The 21,412-nt window shown below is 35.2% G+C and overlaps 1 protein-coding gene across 2 annotated transcripts in view; it reads left to right on the top strand.

The window, feature by feature from the left end:
* The window catches only part of RpL24 (ribosomal protein L24), a 322,279-nt gene that overhangs the window by 275,149 nt on the left and 25,718 nt on the right, over positions 1 to 21,412 (top strand). The gene's annotated exons all lie outside the window — the stretch shown is intronic.

Genomic DNA, 21,412 nt, shown 5'->3' with positions numbered 1-21,412 from the left:
TAATATCCCAACATTCCTCTTATGTCCGCCGGACTAATGATTTACTCATACAGCCCGGCACTTAAATTATATTTTCTGTAGGTTATTGCATCTAGAAAATTCCATCCATTTCTGGGAGCACCTTTCCCGAATACATTTATTAAAGTGACCCTCAGCTTACAGGCCGCAAGATAAATCATAGTCAGGAAATGGTGGGCTTTCGCAGTAAACCAAATAAAAAGGAAAGGGCTTAACAAACATTAAAACATGTACATATATTTATTTTTATGCTCTGTAAATATATATGTATCGTCGTAAACCCATTACTGTCACACTGATACGTAAAGGTCTCCTCTCAGAGTGAGATAGGTGAAGGCCATAGTCCACCACGCCAGCCAAATGCGAATTGGTAGACTAAATATAAAAACTTTGAGAAGTTTATTGTGTTCAGTTTGAGTTAAAGAAAGAAAATAGATTGTTTTCTAGCACATAGCAATTGTACCCAATAAGCAATGATTCGTATTTATTCAAAATAAATGTGAAGAAGGTAAGAAATTAGACTGGAAAGGAACCGGCTGGAACTTTATAGGCCATTAGGGAAGGTAACAGTGGACTGCTCGGCGGAACTAAAACTGCGTCTCGGGCGGAACGAAATCACTGTCATTAGGGTAACGAGGGCAGCGCTGACGCGAGTGGCCGGCGCTACTCTTTAGCGGGACCTAATGAACCGCCCCCGCTGTATGTATTACGGTGAAACATTGTTAAATAGTAATCATACCTGGTTTATTATAGCTGGTATAACTAGCAGAGTATTGTGATAAATATTACCACAATACTCGTTATTATGACAATTTAATCATCTGACTTAAGTTTTTTTAGAATACTTTCTTATTATAAATAGTTCAGTTCAGTATCGTTTTCACATTTGTTGTAATTTTTTTTATTGGTAGCTATCGAGTAAATTTAGTATTATGAATAAAACTCGTGGAAAATTGATGATTATGCTTACAATTTGATCACTAGGCGAACTGTTCGTAAATATAAACGGACAATGTATTTTTTTTTAAATAATGTGAATAAGTTCAAAAACTAAACTCGAAAGGAACCAGCCGGAGCTTTTAGGTCATTAATGAGAGTACCAGTGGACTGCTCAGCGGAACTAAAACTGCGTCTCGGGCGAAACGAAATCACTGTCATTAGGGTAACGAGGGCAGCGCTGACGCGAGTGGCCGGCGCTACTCTTTAGCGGGACCTAATGAACCGCCCCCGCTGTATGTATTACGGAGAAACATTGCTAAACAGTAATCATACCTGGTAATATTTAGGTGACAGTATTTGTAGGATATATAATATCCTTTCCATTAACGATTTTACTAATATGTAATTACAATATTTAAAAACGTAATTTAAATTTTTTACGAGCCGAATACGAATTAAATATGTGTAAAAACAATTGAGGACCTGTCTGTTTCGTATGTCAACCGACTTTTTTTATCGTTATCGACAAACTTTAGTATTATCCATTAGAATATGAAATTTATGGTTATGGTCAAATTCGAGCTACTAGGCGAAATATTTGTAAATATGAATGAATATTGAACACTTTTTAATGAAAATAAATGTGAATAAGGTAAGATATTAGACTCAACGGGAACCGGACGGAACTTTATAAGCCATTAGGGAAGGTAACAGTGGACTGCTCGGTGGAACTAAAACTGCGCCTCGGGCGGAACGAAATCACTGTCATTAGGGTAACGAGGGCAGTGCTGACGCGAGTGGCCGGCGCTACTCTTTAGCGGGACCTAATGAACCGCCCCCGCTGTATGTATTACGGAGAAACATTGCTAAATAGTAATCATACCTGGTTTATTATAGCTGGTATAACTAGCAGTATATTTTCTATTAACAACGATTTTAGTTATCATTACAATTTAAGAATGTACCTAGTAAATAAGGTAGTACCTTTAGAATACTTTCTCTATATAAAATGTCAGTCAGTAAAAGGTCAGTATCTTTTTCATTTTAGTTGGCATCAATTTTTTGTTTATATTATCAATAAAACTCATGGAAAATGAATGATTTATAGTTCAATTTCGACCATTAGAATTTTTTTTCGTAAATAGTTATTGAAAGAGTTTTTTTATTAAAAAAATAAATGTGAATTAGTAAGAAATTACACTCGAGAGGAACAGGCCGAAGCTTTATAGGCCATTAGTGAAGGTAACAGTGGACTGCTCGGCGGAACTAAAACTGCGTCTCGGGCGGAACGAAATCACTGTCATTAGGGTAACGAGGGCAGCGCTGACGCGAGTGGCCGGCGCTACTCTTTAGCGGGACCTAATGAACCGCCCCCGCTGTATGTATTACGGAGAAACATTGTTAAATAGTAATCATACCTGGTAATTTTAATAGCAAGTAGTGTTTGCGGAGGTACCATATAACTATGAGCCCATGACTAAATTATTTTTAGAATACAAATGTGATTGATATACGGATTAAAAGTAATTTAAATATTAAAGTTTAATTTATAAGTTTTCTGTAGTAAATATTAGTTATAAGACAATAACAATTGTTTATTAAATACACAATTTACAAATTACGATACTATACTATACATTTATTAAGCAGTGCACGCTCCTCTAAATTTCAAAGTTATGTGCGTATGAGAAATTAATTATCACTTGCTTAAATGATAAGGGAAAACATCGTGAGGAAATCTGAAAAATCTTTAAAAAAAAGTTTTCAAAGGTACGCGAAGTCTACCAATTCGCACTTAGCCAGCACGGTGGACTATGGTCGAATCCTTCTCATTCTGAGAGGAGACCCGTGCCCAGCAGTGGGACAGTTATGGGTTGATGATGATGAGAATATATTTGGAATTAAGACTATTTCTTACAATGTACATACTTTACGGACATCATCAGTGTTATAAAGGCACTTAACATACATTTAAATAAACATAAAATAACAAACAGATATGTAACCAATTTATATCCATGTAGGGATATAATACATTGTAATAATATATTTTTTGCCGTATTTAATTTGATATAAAAACGTTTCATTTATTAAGCAACTCGGTGAAGGTCGTCTTATATCGGGATCTTCTACTAATAGGTAACCTATTTATACTCGTTTAGGGACAATACACTGTAAAACCTATGTAAAAATAAAGGTAGCTACTAAAATAAGTGTTTTTATATAACACCACAAAGAACACCATTGAACTATTCAGCGGAACTAATACCGCTATTTGGGCAGAAGGAAATCGTTGTCATTAGGATAACGAGGGCATTGCTGACGCGAATGGCCGAACCTGCACTATGGAACCTGACAAACGGAGCATGTACTGGTACTCGTATTCGATAATACGATTCAGGTTTATGAAATATTCGCATTTTATAAATATAAAGGTAATAAAACCAGTACCTATGATTTGACTGGAGAAGTATTGTGTTATCATCACACTTATATCTGACTTGATTCTTAAACAGGCTGGTATAAATGTGTCGAAACCGGCTGTCTTAGATATGAGGCGACCATATTAGTACTCAGAAATGGCAATCCACATATGTGTTGGCTTCAGGTAAGACCCCTGTTTTCTAATAATAGAGTAGGTGACACATTCCCATTAGGTACATTTACATTACGTACGTCTTGTGTTATGTATAGGTACTTGGCATGCTTTTAAATAAATAAAAAATAACAAACACATAGGTAACCTATTTATACTCATGTAGGAACAATACACTATAAAACATATGTTAAAATAAATGTAGCTACTAAAATAAGTTTTTATATAACACCACAAAGAACACCATTGAACTATTCAGCGGAACTAATACCGCTATTTGGGCAGAAGGAAATCGTTGTCATTAGGATAACGAGGGCATTGCTGACGCGAATGGCTGAATGCACTATGGAACCTGACAAACGGAGCATGTACTCGTATCATTCAGGTTTATGAAATGTTCGCATTTTATAAATATATAGGTAATAAAAACAGTATTAGACCGGAGAAGTATTATCGTCATACCATTTCTAGCTTAAAGCAAGTTGGTAGGAAGGTGTGGAAACTTGCATATTTGTGTAGCGACTACAATCCTCAGGAATGGCCACACATATATCGGCATACATACGGCACACTTATATTTTATACATAGAGTTGGTAACTGATGTCCTTGAGCGGCAGTGACCGATTACCATAAGAGGAGTCAAGGTCATTTGCTTCTTTGATCTTATTTTTATTTATAAATGTTTATGTAGGGGGTAAAAATAAGTTACAAATAAAGCGGCACTTTATAAACCATTACTTGACTTACTCGCCCTCAGCGAGATTGAACTGTTTTGGCGAAACTAAATCGCTATCATTAGGATAACGACTGTAAGGGTGTTACTGTTTCGAGTGCTACTTTTTAGTGAGAGCAAGGAAACTACCCTCAATCTGTCTGTACGGTCCATGGAATCCTATTTTCAATGTTTAACGTGTGGTTTATGATATTTATTTTATTTGTAAGGTATTTTCGAATGTCTTCAGTGAATTACTGGTGATATAATATTATTGTATGAGTTAGGTAGCGACGATGTCTGCGACCTCAGCCGTGTATCAGTTCTGTCACTCGTATTTACCTCCCTTAGGCATATTAAATCATTTGTACAATTTTATAAATATTCTTATTTCTTTGTTACAAAATCACCAAAAATGATTTTTCAATTATTTTTACCTATATACCATATATTTTCACAATTATTTATATCAGTTAACTATTTAAACATCATTGTGTCTGTGTGAATCTTGCCTTTAGTAAATCGAAAAAACGACTATTTGTTACAAAGTCACTGAAACTGACACTACTACTTACTAAACTAAAACGTATTTTTTTGTAAAGTAATAAGTTATAAATCACCTATCTAGACGCTGAGCTTGACAGCAAAGTTCTAAAAAAGAACTAGCGATATATCACTTCGATACCCTTTCGAATGTACCCCTTAATTATTTTTTGATAAATACTTTATTAAAAAAATGTGAGCCGTCACGGGACGCCTGGCAGATGTGAAACATCGACATTATTTTGTAAAAGTAATATGCAGAAAAGAACATATTGTGATAGGAACTAAATATGTCATAATGATAAAATAAAATATTACGATTTTTTTCCAGATAACGATGACTATTTATTGAATTCGATTGCGCATGGCGACGCGTCGCCACACCAGAAATCGGTTTTACGTGCGGCTATAGATGTTTCACATCAAAACCTTCAAAATACGACTTAATAGAATACCTCAAATAGATTGCCCTCATCTGACGCTTAATTAAAATCCACGAAATATATAACAGAGCAATTATTAGATACTTATTTGTTTTGAATTGTTGTCTGCCATTGTTGTGAGATTAATTTTGTGAATATTATTTACCTTGTTTAATAAATCATCAATTGTTTCGTGGAGTATGAATTAGGGTTATATTATTCGTTTCTTAAATTACTTAACGGGTAATTTGAATATTGAATATCTAACGGTAAATGTGTATATTAAGCTTTACAACGTATTTATTACAAAGCATTAGTCCTCACTAAATATACTAAACACTAAACTATATAATTATTTTATTAGATTGAACTAGCAAACGAGTATGATATGTGGATCCACTAGATCCACTTTTCCCAACCTGTGGTCCGCGGACCCCTGGGGGTCCGCGAGTATATGTTTGGGGGTCCGCGGTGTCATCTCTGGACCATACATAAATCGCTCATTAAATGCAGAAGGGCCGCTTTACTGCTTTTTCAACCAAAATGTGAAAAGGCATTCTCTACTCTTGTTTATACAAAAAACAAATACATAAACAGATTACAAGTAGAATATGATTTGAGATTACCTACAGGTTAGTAGCAACATCAACACGAATAGCCCTGATTTAGTTGCAGAAAAGCAACACCAACCTTTACATTGTTTTTCATATTTTTCACAATAAACAGTTATTCTTATTCAGTTATTTTTTTGTATCTGTAATAACTAAAATTAATACCTAATCCGTTTTTTTTTATTTATTAAGGAGGTCCGTGAGAACTGTTTTTGATTTTCTAAGGGTTCGTGGACTGAAAAAGGCTGGGAAACTCTGCACTAGATGATATGTGGTCCCTGCTGACCATTGACATCCGTAACTGAAGCCGATCATGTGTTACTCTTGAGGACTAAGATCGCCTCATATGCAAGTCAGCCGGCATACCCTTGAAGGTGAACGCAAGAACTGCTTTACCAATGAATGTGGCGGTGGAACCCGCGCAATCGAGCAGTAGTAGTTTTTCTACCTTCTAGAAATATTTATTATGCTGGTTACCGTCACTAATCCTTACACGATAATCATATCGCCGGATTTTCTCTCCAAAGTAGGGAGCGGTTTCTGAAATAGCCACGGCCCGCCGGCCATGTTTTTAATTACGGCAATATTCGCAAAAGTTTACACGTAAAATATTTATATAATGTAGGTATAAACAAAGACAAAATACAGAATTTATCCTATTATAATACAGCGTTGTACATAGAGGTTTGTTCAAAAAATCAAACGAAATTTTATAGGTACCCATGAAGGTACAGTCACGAGCACAAATATATGACTATGGACACATTAGCAAATCAAATATATGACATATTTATGCTCGTGACTGTACCTACTATGTACTCGTATATGTAACTACAGTGTAATGTTATATAAGTTAGTAACGTTACAGAGAAGGCACGTTCATAAGTATCAACGTTAAGCTTGCAATAGTAAATGCAGTATCATCCCATGGGCTCGCAATACCCTATTCAAAGCCACTACTCATAAAGAAAATGTGGCAAAGCTCTACACAACGTAGGCAACTATTTGTGAATGGAATACGCAGGAGAATTGTAACTACTAAATGTACTGAACATTTTCCATCGGATGTTTATAAACGCTAATAATATCCTAAAAAAGGTAAGTAGAATTTGTTGACGCGTATTCTTTGAAATGTGAGGTAGTGATGAGTTAAGCTAGATCCATAAAGTGAGGATGTAAACAATGATTATTTTGCGATGATCACGAAGAACATCTGCCACGTGATAAAAAATACAAAAACATAGACTTAATATAAAGTGGTCACACAAGTAATACGTTACGTAATAAATATGTATATTTAAACTTATTTTATATTATTTAAACTGATACTATATTATACGTTTAGACGAGTCTGGGATGAAAACATATCATCTTAAAAATATTTGTAATGATCCACTTACAACCAAAACAGTCACCAAAATATAGATTTAAAATAATGCCTTATTTTAATATAAGTAGTAATAATCTCAACCCCGTAAGTTCTACATAGCAATATAATTGCAATCAACTTCAGATAGGACTTTCCAACGTATTTGAAGTCAGGAATCAGTGAACAAATAAACAGTGAACAAACCCATTTGATACTTAAAAAAGCAAAATGTAATCCCAGTTATTTGAATATCTGAAGCACTATTCATACACGGCTATTTGCACACGAAACGTGCGGAACAAACGCAACTACAATACACCGGGTATCCGACACCGACTAAATCAGTTTACGCATTGTTAATCGTTCTGTCCAGCAGGTCAGACAAGTCGTGGGGACCGTAAGGTAAATAGCAGACGAGCTACTTTTAATATTGTGATCTACTATTAAGCTCCTTTTTGGAAGCAAGATGCAACGATCACGCGCCACACGTTACAGCACCAGTGCAGCGTAGATGTTTTTAGACGCTCGATACAGCAACTAAACCCGAAAACTGCGATGCATCATAATACAATAACGCTTCCACACGCTTTCCACACTCACAGCCCCACACTAGGATTCCCTGTATCGTGGGTGCCATGGACACACACATAGACAAATACACAAACACCCAGACCCAGAAACAGAAATCTAAATTCATCATTTAGATATCTGTCTGGCCGGGGATCGAACCCGGGACCCTTTGCGTGTCAGACCGGTATGGTGACCGCTCCGCCACGCGGGTCGTCACACTCACTCACAACCACTTAAACACTCGTTTTCCATACCACAAAAGAACGCAGGAAGTCGCAAAAACGTAATACAGCTATGCAATCGCTAAAACGCGAATCGCAGACCCCAATAGTAGCGTGTCTGCCAGAGCCGTAATAAGGGTCGTAGCGTAAAACTTTATTACGCGCTTCACCTCCACCCACGGACCGGGATACCAAATGACGCCCATTCTCATTAACCTTGCCGCCTCGGTTTGTATCAACAACGATTACTCTTTTTATTTTGGACATACACAATTAGGCATGTAAATGGTAGGTAAAGTTCCTCGTTGCCACGAAATTGGTTGGAATAAAAGATAAAGCGGTAATGAGATACCAGATTTTTGTTACGCCGTATTTTATCAAGTAGAATGACTATAGTGTCAGATTTAAAAGAAAATATAAACTTATTACGTACAAATTAAGTTTTCCTTTTATTCTATTGATTTCAATGAATCTCATTAAGAATATATACAAAACTGCAATGCAAAAGCATCAAGCAACTTTAATGAATATATCCAAATTAATAATACCAACACATTTTTTCTAAACTGGATTTATGTACATGAGAAACGCGTAAACAATATCTCTCGCAAAAACGTCATGCGGCCAAAAAGCCCTATTCAGGGTCGGAGCGGTCAGCGGCAAACAAAATTTGCGAAGGTCGACACTTTAATCAATCACAGCTGAGTGAAAATGCACGTACAACCTCCTTGAAATATGAAGGCCTGCCCCTGAAAGCTAATGTTTTATATTTCGTCGTTGTATTGACAGCAGTGACTTATCACCCGATAAATTACGTGTCATTCTCAAAGAACACTTCCTAAGACCCTAGAATCTTAAATCTTCTTATATATAAAATAATCGTGTCACAATTAGTTACCGTGCTCCTCCGAAACGACTTTACCGATTTTCACCTAATTTTATATGCATATTCAGTAGATCTGAGAATCGGCTACTATCTATTTTTAATACCCCTACGTGATAAGGGTTGTTCACCCTTAACATTTTTTTATTTATATGGCAACACAACGTTTACCGGGTCAGCTAGTAGTCCTATAAAATTGCATTATTTTAAATTTCTACTTTGCTTAACTCCATCCCAAATAGGAATCTACGGATCATATCATCTTAATATACAATATAAAAAGATAATTTTATTAATTTAATGAAATAGCAATTTTTAAGTATCAACTTTTGCTCAGCTCCATCTCAACTAGGTATCTAAAGTCAAAATACTAAAAACGAGCATTTATTAAATTCAGATATGCTAGATTTGTCTTAAGATAACCGCTATCATACTTTCATGATATTACAGACCCATCATACACCAACAAAATAAGCTGTCCTAAGTAATGGTTAGTGTCATTATTGAGGACAGAGATTGGTGTATATAGCGCCAACTAGTTAATAACATATATGAAAACAAAGACATATGACTATACGAGTATGGTAGCAAGAGACTGAACATGGGAATAAACATGCATCAAAATGTATTTTATACTTAATAAGTTTTAAGCCTTTGGACGTTCGCTTGACACTTCTTATAGGTACTCGGTAGGAACACAAAACAAAGATGTTTTCATAAAATGTTTTTGCTTTAAAGAGCTTAATATCGCTGTGCAACAAACTACCTTTTCATCCTGTTCGCTGTTTTTCATTCATATTATTGCACCTTAAAAAGTGGTGATGCAAAATCTTTACTGAAATGAAAGGAAAACCTTTCGCCGAAGTCGTTATAAAAACTAACAAACTAAGGCAGCAACACTATTAAAGGTGCCGTAAAAACGCGGCGGCACTTTCTTTCTCTTTATATTTTTTACGGCGCTCTGGATACCTCCAACGTCATAAAAAGTGAAATATTGTGTCTCCAAGCGGATACCTTCCCCCTTATGAGATTAGATTGAACAGAAATCCGATAGAAAAAGCGTATGTTATCATTCGAAGCCACCCATTTTTGCGACGTCAATTGCGATAATGAAGCTTTTGAGAAGAGCACAGATGAAAAACTGAATAGGTATTCTTTTGACTTTTGTATTGACCAAACATAAGTGTAATAATTGACTTCAGAACAGGTTTATAGACTCGCCTCGTAATCGTGGTTCAGTCTTTATATGTTTTTCATCTGAATTACACTCTACCCATAGCCTGATTCTGTCACATGCGTCTTCGTACGAACAACTATAACATAACACCTTTTATTGTTTTTATATGTATGTTTTGTTTATAATACAGAAATAGCAAGTAAGCATACAGTTCAACTGATGGTAAATGACCACTGCCGTCCATGGCCTTCTGGAGGCAACCCCAAATAACATTAGAGTCATAAGTTTTAACGTCGTAGAGTCAACTTACCCTGATGATGCTCCGTTTTGGAGCGAAACACGTGTTGGTGGTGATGTATATTTTTAATGCAAAGGATGCGTGCAGATACAAAATCTGCACGCATCCTTTGTTTGCATACTGCATGGTTTAAAATATATACCATCATACATATTTGTAGCGGATTGTTGCGAAGTAGTTTTAATCTTAACTTAATAGCATGAATTTCCGCAAAGTACAATTAACCGCCTGATACAATTAACTATTTAGAGTCATAAGGTTGGACCCCCTTGCAGAGTAAGTTGCTACGACCTAGATACGTATGTCACCTATACTCCTTAATGCAACTATACTCGAGCTATATGCTCACATATTACTGTTTATAATAATAAATACGTTCTAACATGTACGACCCCAGAGCGATCAAACTACTCCGGGTGCTCTCAGTAGGACAAACAAAACAAAATTCATCTCTTGGCTCTGGCGACGACACGGCGGCATGTGATATCTTCAAACAACACTGTCCATTATTCATAAAATCTCCTGTTTCATGGTAACCAAATGCCCTGTCTACCTAAAATGTATTACTTAATAAATTATTATTACATACTTTGACGCTGAAGAAAAAACCCTTGATGAAAAGTTTTCAAAGGTACCAATGAAGTTTACTAATACGCACTTGGCCAACATGAACTATAGCTTAATTCTTCTGATTTTGAGAAATGACCATCATGACAGACGTCCTCATCAAATACAACGTAGATCATCATTATAATGCATTGATGATGATGATGAGAAAATTAATTATGCTTACAAAATGAATTAAACTTTATAGCCTTCAAAAGGGGAAATGGATTTGTGATCGGCTTCAGGTAGGTACGACCCCTGTTCTATTTACAGTTGGCCACATATGTCCATGGGCGGTAGCGACCACCTTCACGTGGACTACAAGAACTTAACTGTTTTATCTTAGCCAATTTATAAATATAATCAATCACATATAATCTATTCCTTAAATTTCGGAAGCGTTTACAAATGATTAGATATGCTTCAAATCTTTTTCGGTAGAGCGTGGGAGTACAGTTCGTCTAGAGCAATGTAGGTAGGTGCTCATTGATGAGACAACATATCCTTTGTGCACTCACAAAGCGGATATAAATGGTCCAGTGACTCTGCAGGAATCCCGATCGGTTTTGGCTGTGAGAATTTAAGACGGATAAATGAATCCCTGACGGAAAATTATGTTTATCTGACTGCTTTAATACCGATGCCTATAATCTTTGTTATTTAGTAGGAAAAAGGTTGGAAAATCCTTAGTTATCGCAAAAAAAAATCAGTGTAACGGCCCTCAATAACACATTTTCGCATTTTAATCTGACTTGGTTGTAAGACCTTTGATTTAACTCCCGGGGCGCAATCGACATATAGGTATGTAGCTCGCTATAATAATACCAATATCAAATGCTTTTGTCTTCTGTTTTAAAGGTTCGTAATATAGAGACTATTCCACGAGGCACTCCAACTCATTAATTACGACATCAGTTAGGAAATCCGTCTTATCTAGGATTACAGATGTCCATGAGCAGTACTAATCACCATGAGGAGACTAGTTTTCTACTTCAATCTTTTAACGTTCAATCGTTAAAAGGCAATTATACATATCAACAAAACATAAGGATTTGGGCGAATTGGATGCCACATCTGCAAAGTTGCCTGTTCATTTAAAGCTAGAGCGAGTACGAAAAACCCATTAGAGCACAGCTGCCAATACCGTACGATTCGGATATCTGCCCTATAAATATATTCTAGCAATCTCACTTGGAGTACAACCTCTAATTGGGTAGTAAATATTCAAACAAATATTTTATTCACACATCTATTTCAGGTTTCATTGATATTTTAGAAGGAAATAAGGATGGTTCGTTCGGTAAAACATAACATAGCAAAAACATTAATATCTTTCTTAAATTGTCATTGTTAAATTTAAATGTGTATATCCAAATATATGCTTGATTTAAATTTTATATATAAAATTCTCGCGTCACAATGTTAGTTACTGTACTCCTTCGAAACGGCTTTGGCGATTTTCACCAAATTTTATATGCATATTCAGAAGGTCTGAGAATTGGCTACTATCTATTGTTAATTCCCCTAAGTGATAAGGGTTGTTCCTCCTTAACATTTTTTTATTTATATGGCAACACTAAGTTTGCCGGGTCAGCTAGTAGGTAGATAATATCCTTATTGTATTTCACTTAGCAACATTATAACAAGTAATTCGAAACATTCATTACATAGAAGCTGTTTGGCGCGAAAGGATTGTTGCTCCCTACCTTTTTAAAATTAAATAATGAATTATGATAACATTTGTCTACAGTAGTGTTTTCTCAAATAATACTTCGCATTTCCTTTAATTCAGTCCAGACGTGCAAGACTGCGAGTTTGTGACACTAATTAATTCTCTTAAATCAAAACAGCGTAGCTTCACAGTCTCAGGCCGTCCTCTTTAATTTAATTGTAGAAGACGGCTAGAGGAAACAAATTACCTAAGGAAACGCGAATTTTATCATCCTTATCCCTAATGGCAAAATGTATAACTGAGAAATTTCTCTTTTCTCTATGTTGAATTGAACTAAATAAAGAGTTCGTTTAAGAGTTTAAAGGTGGTGGGTAGAACGGGTATCGGTCGAAGTACCACCGCCAAACTTATTCCTAATGAAAAGCACTATATATGACCACGGGCACCCATGGATATCTCTAGGTAATCATCCTCAGATAGAAACGGTTGGTCCGCCAAAGGTGCGTTGCTATCAGCGTGTTTAAGTTAATGCACCTAAAATAAATATTTCTCACTTACAGCACCCGTCAAACGTATAGGAGACCTTACTGCTGTTACCTAAAAGGCAGGTGTAGGACCGTTGTCCCTGTAGTTACGGGATCAGAATAGGGCTACGGTATCCTCTGCCTGTCGTAAGAGGCGACTAAAAGGGGGCTTTCGGGATTGCGGACGGCAAGAGTGGGAGCTCTAACCGCCTGGCTAGCGACCCCGGGAAGAACGATGTTATGTGTGACCTCATACCGTCGTACGCTCCACACGGAGTGGCGAGCTTCATAAGCATCTGGACGGAGCCAGACGGGGCCACGCGCCAAGAGGACTCCGGTTGCGTTCCTTTGGAGATCCCGGAGTCCTCTACGCAGCGCTGAGGACAATCACCGGGGGGGTTTTAGTGCGGTAAAAGTCCCACATAACCCGTCGTTGCTCCCACGGCGTCGGGTACCTTCTGAAGGTTTCCCCCTCGTCAACAAAAAAAAAAAAAGAGGTGTAGGACCGTGGTGCTACTGGACTCGAATCATATAGAGCTCCACTCTATTAAAACAATTAATTAAAAATAATAATTTTTAGGGTTCCGTATCCAAAGGATGGAAAAAAGAACCCTATCACTAAGCCCCCGCTATCTGTCCGTCCATCCGCTTGTCCGTCTATCCGTCTATCACGGGGCCTTATCTTATGCTTAAGAAAATCAGGAATTCAATATAGTTGAGGTATTGACCCCGTTGCCGCATTCCGTGCCAAAACCATACAGCACATAATATTGGTCTGCAATACAGTCATATTGAGTCACCTTTTCAATATTGTATTATGTAAACTATGCCAAGGCATGCAAATTTGTATCGCATAGGTAAGTATATCGCCTGTACTAGACTATCCGCTTATCCGCCTATCGTTCTATCCTATCTTTATATTAAGTTACAATGTAAAAACCGAAGATTTAAACAATTACTAAAAATACGTGTTTTAACCATATTAAAACCAATATTTACGTATCGAATTTAATAAAATCAAATAATATTTTACTTATATGATTTTATTTCAACTATTTCCAACGTATGGTACAGAAAATTGGAATCGAAATTTAATAAGAACGGCGGTTCAACACAGGAAACATAGGAAGTGTTTAACGCAGTGGAACGAGTTTCATATTAGACGGCTAATAAAGTGATTGCAGCTTATATACTCGTAACATACCATAGACAATTTACCTAACCTATACCTAGAACATGAATCTATGAAAGAATTTTGGATGAAAGTTATAGTAATTTTAAATTATATTTAATTAAATTATCATCAATCGTGCGAGGTAAGAGAGATTTATTCGAAACCTGCTAACTAACTTCTTGTAAGTATTATAGAAATCCTATCTAGGATTGATTACATATGCCCACACCAAGTTCTGCCATAGCAGCAGTGTTAATCGCTGCTGTGTTCTGGTTTGAAGAGTTTGGTGAGGGAGACATATTTTTCCGAGGAGTTCCAGCTTAGTCCTCAGGGGTAGCGGCGCATCTGTGGCCAACCTCAGCTAGGAATATCTAATCCTATCTGGGGTTGATTACAGATGTCCATGGACGGCAGTAGCCGCTTACCATCACGTGGACTGCATGCTCGTATGCTACTCCTATAGTATAAAATAAAACGTCTATGGGCAATTCTTATTTTCTTAATTATTATAAAAATGAAAGAAACAAAAAAAACAACGAAACACTAGGTACATCTTAATATTTATTGAATCGTATCGCAATTAAGCGTAATAAAGTAGACCCACGTGCTAATGGCAGGTCCCAGGCACTTGACTACTGGCACGTGCAGACGACTTCATTAATTAATATCGACTGTCATTCCCTTCGGAATGTCTATATCACATTAGCACACATATTCATAATGATAACTAACATTTAATTAGTCAGCAAGTTCTGTCATACATACAGGCTAATATAATAATTTTGTGCTAATACAGTGAAAAGCACAGTATGTTATTTAAACCAGTACAAATGATAATAAAGATAAAAAATACTTTTAAGAACACCAACAGACAACAACAAAGTTTATCATCACAAGTTTCAAATCAAAACAAAATGATTAATTTAAATTAATTCATTTATCACATTCATTATCATTGTAACGTCAACAATCTGTCTCCGTTTCGGATAATGTTCCGTTATGGAAAAGAAGTGATTCCGTTATGGACAATAAACTCCACGACTACCTTCGCAAGTTTCAAGCTTGTGAGACCAATCTTATGTAGAAAGTGATAGAAACTTGGCTTAGTCTTTTCGGTGCCATACATTTTCAACTCACTAATACTTCGTATACAAAAATAAAAAATATACTTACCACCTCCAATTTTAAATCTTTGCAAAAGGAACTCTACATCCGAATTTGGTATGTAAATATGTACTTATAAGCGAAGGCGGTGTTGTGGGAGAGTCGGATGTGGTTCGAGGGAATAAATTTATTATCGGGCCAATGTTCCAATTGAACACCCCTGATGATAACGTAGACGCCCCCGGAAATTCATTGCAAATGACATTTCAAAATGCAAACTTCGCCGCTCTCTTTTCGAGGGGAAAAATCTTCTATAGTAGAAAACGTCGCCTATTTTAGGTAAGTAATATTTAAAAAAAAAAAATATCTGTCAAACTTCCAAAATCCGTAGAAATTATACATAAATTAAATGCTTAAAATTATAATTTTATGATTTCATTTAATTATCTACCTACTAACCCAAAATTGAGAAATGTCTCTTTGGGATATTTTATAATAAAAAGATGTTATCTACTTTTCTTATGCTATAAAATGTACTTATCGTATACGCATATGTTATCAACATATTATATATTTTCCGCAATACATTTCACCATAGTTTTACACAATTTATGGTATTTGGTGCATAAAATGTAATTGAATTAAACCTATGAGAGGAAAGCACTTCTGAAATGTAAAGTACATATTATTTTATAATGTTATTAAGTCAAATACAGCGTTTAGTAGTTATTTTAGTTCTTCTAAACTTGTACCCGTGTGATGATTATTTCAAGGAAAAGTGCGTATCCTACTTCTATGCAGCAGATATCTCTATTATTAAAATTTGATTTATTTCTGAATAAATGGTTTTTGTCATATATAAATCTGCGCCATACAGGATCTTAGATACTGAGTACAACACAAAAGGAATCAAGTGTTTCTGTGAAACATATTATATGCTGTTTATATAAAACATTTATTCAAAAATAATTCTACTATAGACATAGATTAGTATGGTCGGTTAGAACAGCTGATATTGGTCTAACGCATTTACATTTACTTATCTACACTAATATTATAAAGAGGAAAACTTTGTTTGTTTGTTTTTGTTTGTAATGAATAGGCTTAAAAACTACTGGACCGATTTTAAAAATTCTTTCACCATTCGAAAGCTACATTATCCACAGTAACATAGGCTATATTTTATATGAAATATATTTGATAAATAGATTTTGAGGCGGTATAAAGTTTTCCGGGTCAGCTAGTATAACATATGAATACGTTACAATTTTATTTCAAACGATTGACTTGCAACAATTGCCTGTAGGTAATGTATGAGTATTCGACATTCGAGGAAGTTTTTATGTTCTATTCGTTACTCTATATATTACAAGTCAATCTCCTCATGTAACCATTGTCACGGAAATAGGTGTAACGTAAGTAATAGTGCAAGGTTATAATGAGGCAGTCAAAATAGGAAATTATAAAGAAATGAGCACTATTGTAAATATAAATACTTATCTCTTACATTCCAGATATAAGGAAGCCAAAATGATAGCGATGGAAACAACAGAGCAATTTTATAATCTTTTTGATGTATGTTTTAAAACAACAATGCCAAATCAAAAGTTAGTACCTAAATTTATCATACCTAATACTTTAATATTGATGAGAATTAAAGATTAATTGATTGATTGATGATTAATATCTAATTATTTTTCACATTCTAAAACATAATTTGACTAAATCTTTTTATCATTTACAGATTTGTATCAAATAACATACACAGTTATATTAACTATCCATCAAAAACCACGGTGGGTTATTCTCCTAAGTTTACAACTAATCGAAAATTCTTTGCAAACATGATCGGTACTGTAGCATTCAAGAATATGCTAGAGAAAGATGTCCAAGAGTTGAAAAAAGATTTAATTAAAAAAATTAAATACTGCGACGAAGCTGTAATGGACCAGAATCTCTTAAAGGAATATTATGACCGAGAAGTAGATTTGTCAAAGTTATAAAAATACTCTCAAACTGTAAAACTGACTTTTCATTATATAAACGATTACCTTCGTAAATAAAATAACAAAATTAATTATATTAGTAAGTAGTACACTTAAGAGCACCATGCAGTGATGTCATAGTGGCATCCTTTTTATTTATTTATTTATTGTAACACTAACAGAAAGTTAAGCTACAAAAGGGCAAAACATAATGCCTGATGGCATTTTCTACCAGTCAACCCTGGGTAAATGCAGAAAGTTTGCGGCAGATGTTAAATAACATTAACATTATAATACTAAGTCTAAATATAAATATATACTTTATTCTGTGGGTAACAAAGCCCATGCCCCATAAAACTAAAAGTTTACGGAATTTTAGAGGGTAGCCTGTGCAGAGGACGTTTATTATCATTAGGTATATAAAAGATTAAAAAAATAAATCTTATAAAATACTCTTATGTAGGTATAGTCCGCGTAAAACTGCTAGTCCGCTCTGAATAAAAATGAATTGCGTCGCCATAGTAAATTGTATGACTACACCTGCTCGCAGCAACTCCAGAGTGGACTAGCAGTTTGGCGCGGACTATACCCTACTATGAAATATGTACCCTATGTATGGTAATACCAATAGTATTAAAAGCTAAACCGTTTCTAATTCGAAAATTCTATACTGAATTGCAAAAAAATCACTGTTTATTTGCTTGATGTAAAAAGCGTACACCTTCAGTGTAATACCTACTTGATAACAGTTTCGTGAAATGATAAACCTCAATTTATTGCACAATATGCGTATGGAATTACATTACATGGATAATTGTGGGTGTGTGTTTTGCGCTATCAATATCAACCTCAATACTTTGTCTATGACCATATCCGTCGACCAAATACTACATAATTATAAACTTTGATACTCAAGGAACTAGTAACAAATCTCCATAGAAATACGCTTAAACTATATAGTCAATACGTTACGTTATAGTTTACGTATATACGTAACAAATCCAAACTGGCATAAATATTAAGCACTAGTTTTTGCCCGCCGCTTCGCCCGCGTTTAAAAGAAAATAATATGACATACGTAATACTGAAAATTCGTACCTTCATTGGAACGACAGTGGCACCATCTGGCGAAAATTGGTCGTACCAACTCTGGAACCTTCGTGGGCTCATGGACAACAACTTTGCTAAAGATCACCACTTGATCAAATGCATAGTTTACGATTCAATCCTTACTAATATCGATTAAAATAATCGATTTTTATGGTCCAAAAGATCGATTCTCCGAAGACTCACAGACAGACAGACAGAGTTACTTTCGGATTTATAATATTAGTAAGGATTAGTGTATTCACTGATTTATACTCCGGAGACATTGCCGTAGCTTGGATTCCAGCTGTCCAGATAGTAAATAAGAATGTTTTACATTTGGATTTAAGACCGCTTAATTGATACAATACAATTCACAAACTTTCATTTAAACAATAGTCAATTTGGTAGTAGACTGATATTCAATTCAACTATTTATAATCTGTGAATTCGGTTTAAAGTCGTATATAATGACTCTGTAAACAACTGCGATGTTAATTATCTATGTGCAGTGTTGGCAACCGTACGATAATTATCGTACATGTACGATAATTTGATACCACCGTACGATGTACGATTGCGAGTCATTATCGTACGCAAATGTACGATAATTGGCTACTTGACACTTTTTGTGAAACTGTTTTAATGAATTCATATACGTATTATATATGCCTTTCATTGATCATTTTTTTCGAAAAAAGGGCTATTTATTAATAAAAAATATATTTTTAAGCTATTGCATAGCTTTTATCGCGGGCTTTGAGCGCGGCGACCGAATCGAGAAATTCCGTAACGAAAATAAGTAACACCTTTCAACAACTCGGTTGCCTGGAGACTTGATATCCAACTATCAAGTCTCCAGGCAACCGAGTTGTTGACTGTCAATAGAAAAATATGGATATAATTGAATAAAGTATTATTTTACATTCCTTATTATTTTATTTGATATTGGCGACGAGATGTCGAATGAACTAAAAAACAATAAGGAAATACGAGCCACATTACGTGGGTTAATGAAACGAACCGAAAATTACATTTCGGGAATAGAAAAAATTGACATTGAAGAAATAAATATACGACTGAATTCTTTACAAGAAAATTTGAACAAATTCTACGCGATTCAAGAAAAAATTGAATGGCTTACAGAAGAAGAAAATTTAGAAGAGGAAATAAAATACAGGTACGAATTTGAAGAAATATATACAAAGCTAAAATTTAAATTTTTGAATGTACAAAAAGAAAATAATCGGCTAATACCTGAATGTTCTTTTATATCAGCAAGAGCGGAAGTTTATTTGATAAACTGTTAACTGTCAAGGCACGCTTGAGACGTACACCTAATACGAGTTATCACCTTATCAGTTAATGTTCGGCAGAGAGGTAAGAACCTATATGCACGCCTTATTTAAGAAATCCGCCCCACTATCCAGATTACATTACAATGCACCGCCAACGCAGGAGTTCGGACAAGGTGATAAGGTACAAGTCCGCAGTTACACCAACCCAAGAGTTAAATGGGAGTTCGGAGTCGTCATCCGAAGATTAGGTAGACTCCATTATGAAGTCAGAACTGAAAATGGCATACTGGTGCGCCGTCACCTTGACCAAATGCTGCCGGCGCCCCTGGTGGTGTAAGTGAAAATAGCGGTGGAGGACTGTTGGATATCAAGTCTCCAGGCAACCGAGTTGTTGACTGTCAATAGAAAAATCCTTACTAATATTATAAATCCGAAAGTAACTCTGTCTGTCTGTCTGTCTGGTTGTCTCTTCTTCACGCCCAAACCACTGAACCGATTTTAATGTAATTTTGTACAAAGATAGTCTGAGACCCGAGAAAGGACATAGGATAGTTTTTATCCCGGAAATCCCACGGAAACTAGGGATGGCGATCTAAGATCGATTAATCGGAGAATCGATCTTTTGGACCCAAAACATCGATTATTTTAATCGATTTTAGTATCGAGTATTTGAATCGTAAACTATGCATTTGATCAAGTGATGATCTTTAGTAAAGTTGAAGGTACGAATTTTCATGTATGTTATATTATTTTCTTTTAAACGCGGGCGAAGCCGCGGGCAAAAACTAGTATGGATATAATTGAATAAAGTATTATTTTACATTCCTTATTATTTTATTTGATAACCTTAATTCGTCAACTTGAACACAGATGGCAGTAATACACATTTTTTTATAATCCGTGCAGAAATCTTAAAATTGCGTGAAGTATATTTTATATTCCCATTATAAAATTCAAAATTATATTACCATATTATCCAAATAATATGTTTTATCAACATAAGCTATGTTGAATTCTGGATTGATAAAATAACGTAAAAGAGTGTTTGTTATTTTTAAACGTACAATTACAACTGACAGACTTGACAGCACAAAATCAAAACGCCATTATGATTTATGGTACAAATAATTTGTGCACAAAGTGTTTTAAATATGAATAAACAAAGTGCATTTATTAATGAAAAATGCGATGTACCTGTAACATTCGGCCAAATGTCACAGGCACATCGCATTGATCCATTTATATTGCTGGTTGTTAATACTTTATGTCACTTATTAAATACTTTTCTATTTTATATTTTAGAATGTTCAGACTTGCTTGGAGTTATGAAATGTCAGCTGATATTTGCAATGTCTTATATAATGGAGATATGATAAAATAGTGGATAAAGATGTATTAATGTAAATGTTGATGATTATGGAAGAATATATTGTATTTCTGGAATTCCTTCTGAGCGTTTTCATAGCATAAAAAATGCTATGCAATAGCTTTACCGCGGCAGTCTCCGAGTGCCACACGTATTTTTTATTACGGTAAACGGAACGTTACGCCAAAACAGGCGGTCAAGTGTCATTTCGTAGCGTGACGTCAACACATTGAAAAT

The sequence above is a fragment of the Epargyreus clarus genome, unplaced genomic scaffold, assembly GCF_041222505.1.
Source record: "Epargyreus clarus isolate Ecla_fem2 unplaced genomic scaffold, WU_Ecla_fem_2.2 ptg000019l, whole genome shotgun sequence".
Lineage (NCBI taxonomy): Eukaryota > Metazoa > Arthropoda > Insecta > Lepidoptera > Hesperiidae > Epargyreus > Epargyreus clarus.
Note: the sequence above shows the minus strand (reverse complement) of the source record. Positions and strands in the feature narration are given on the sequence as shown.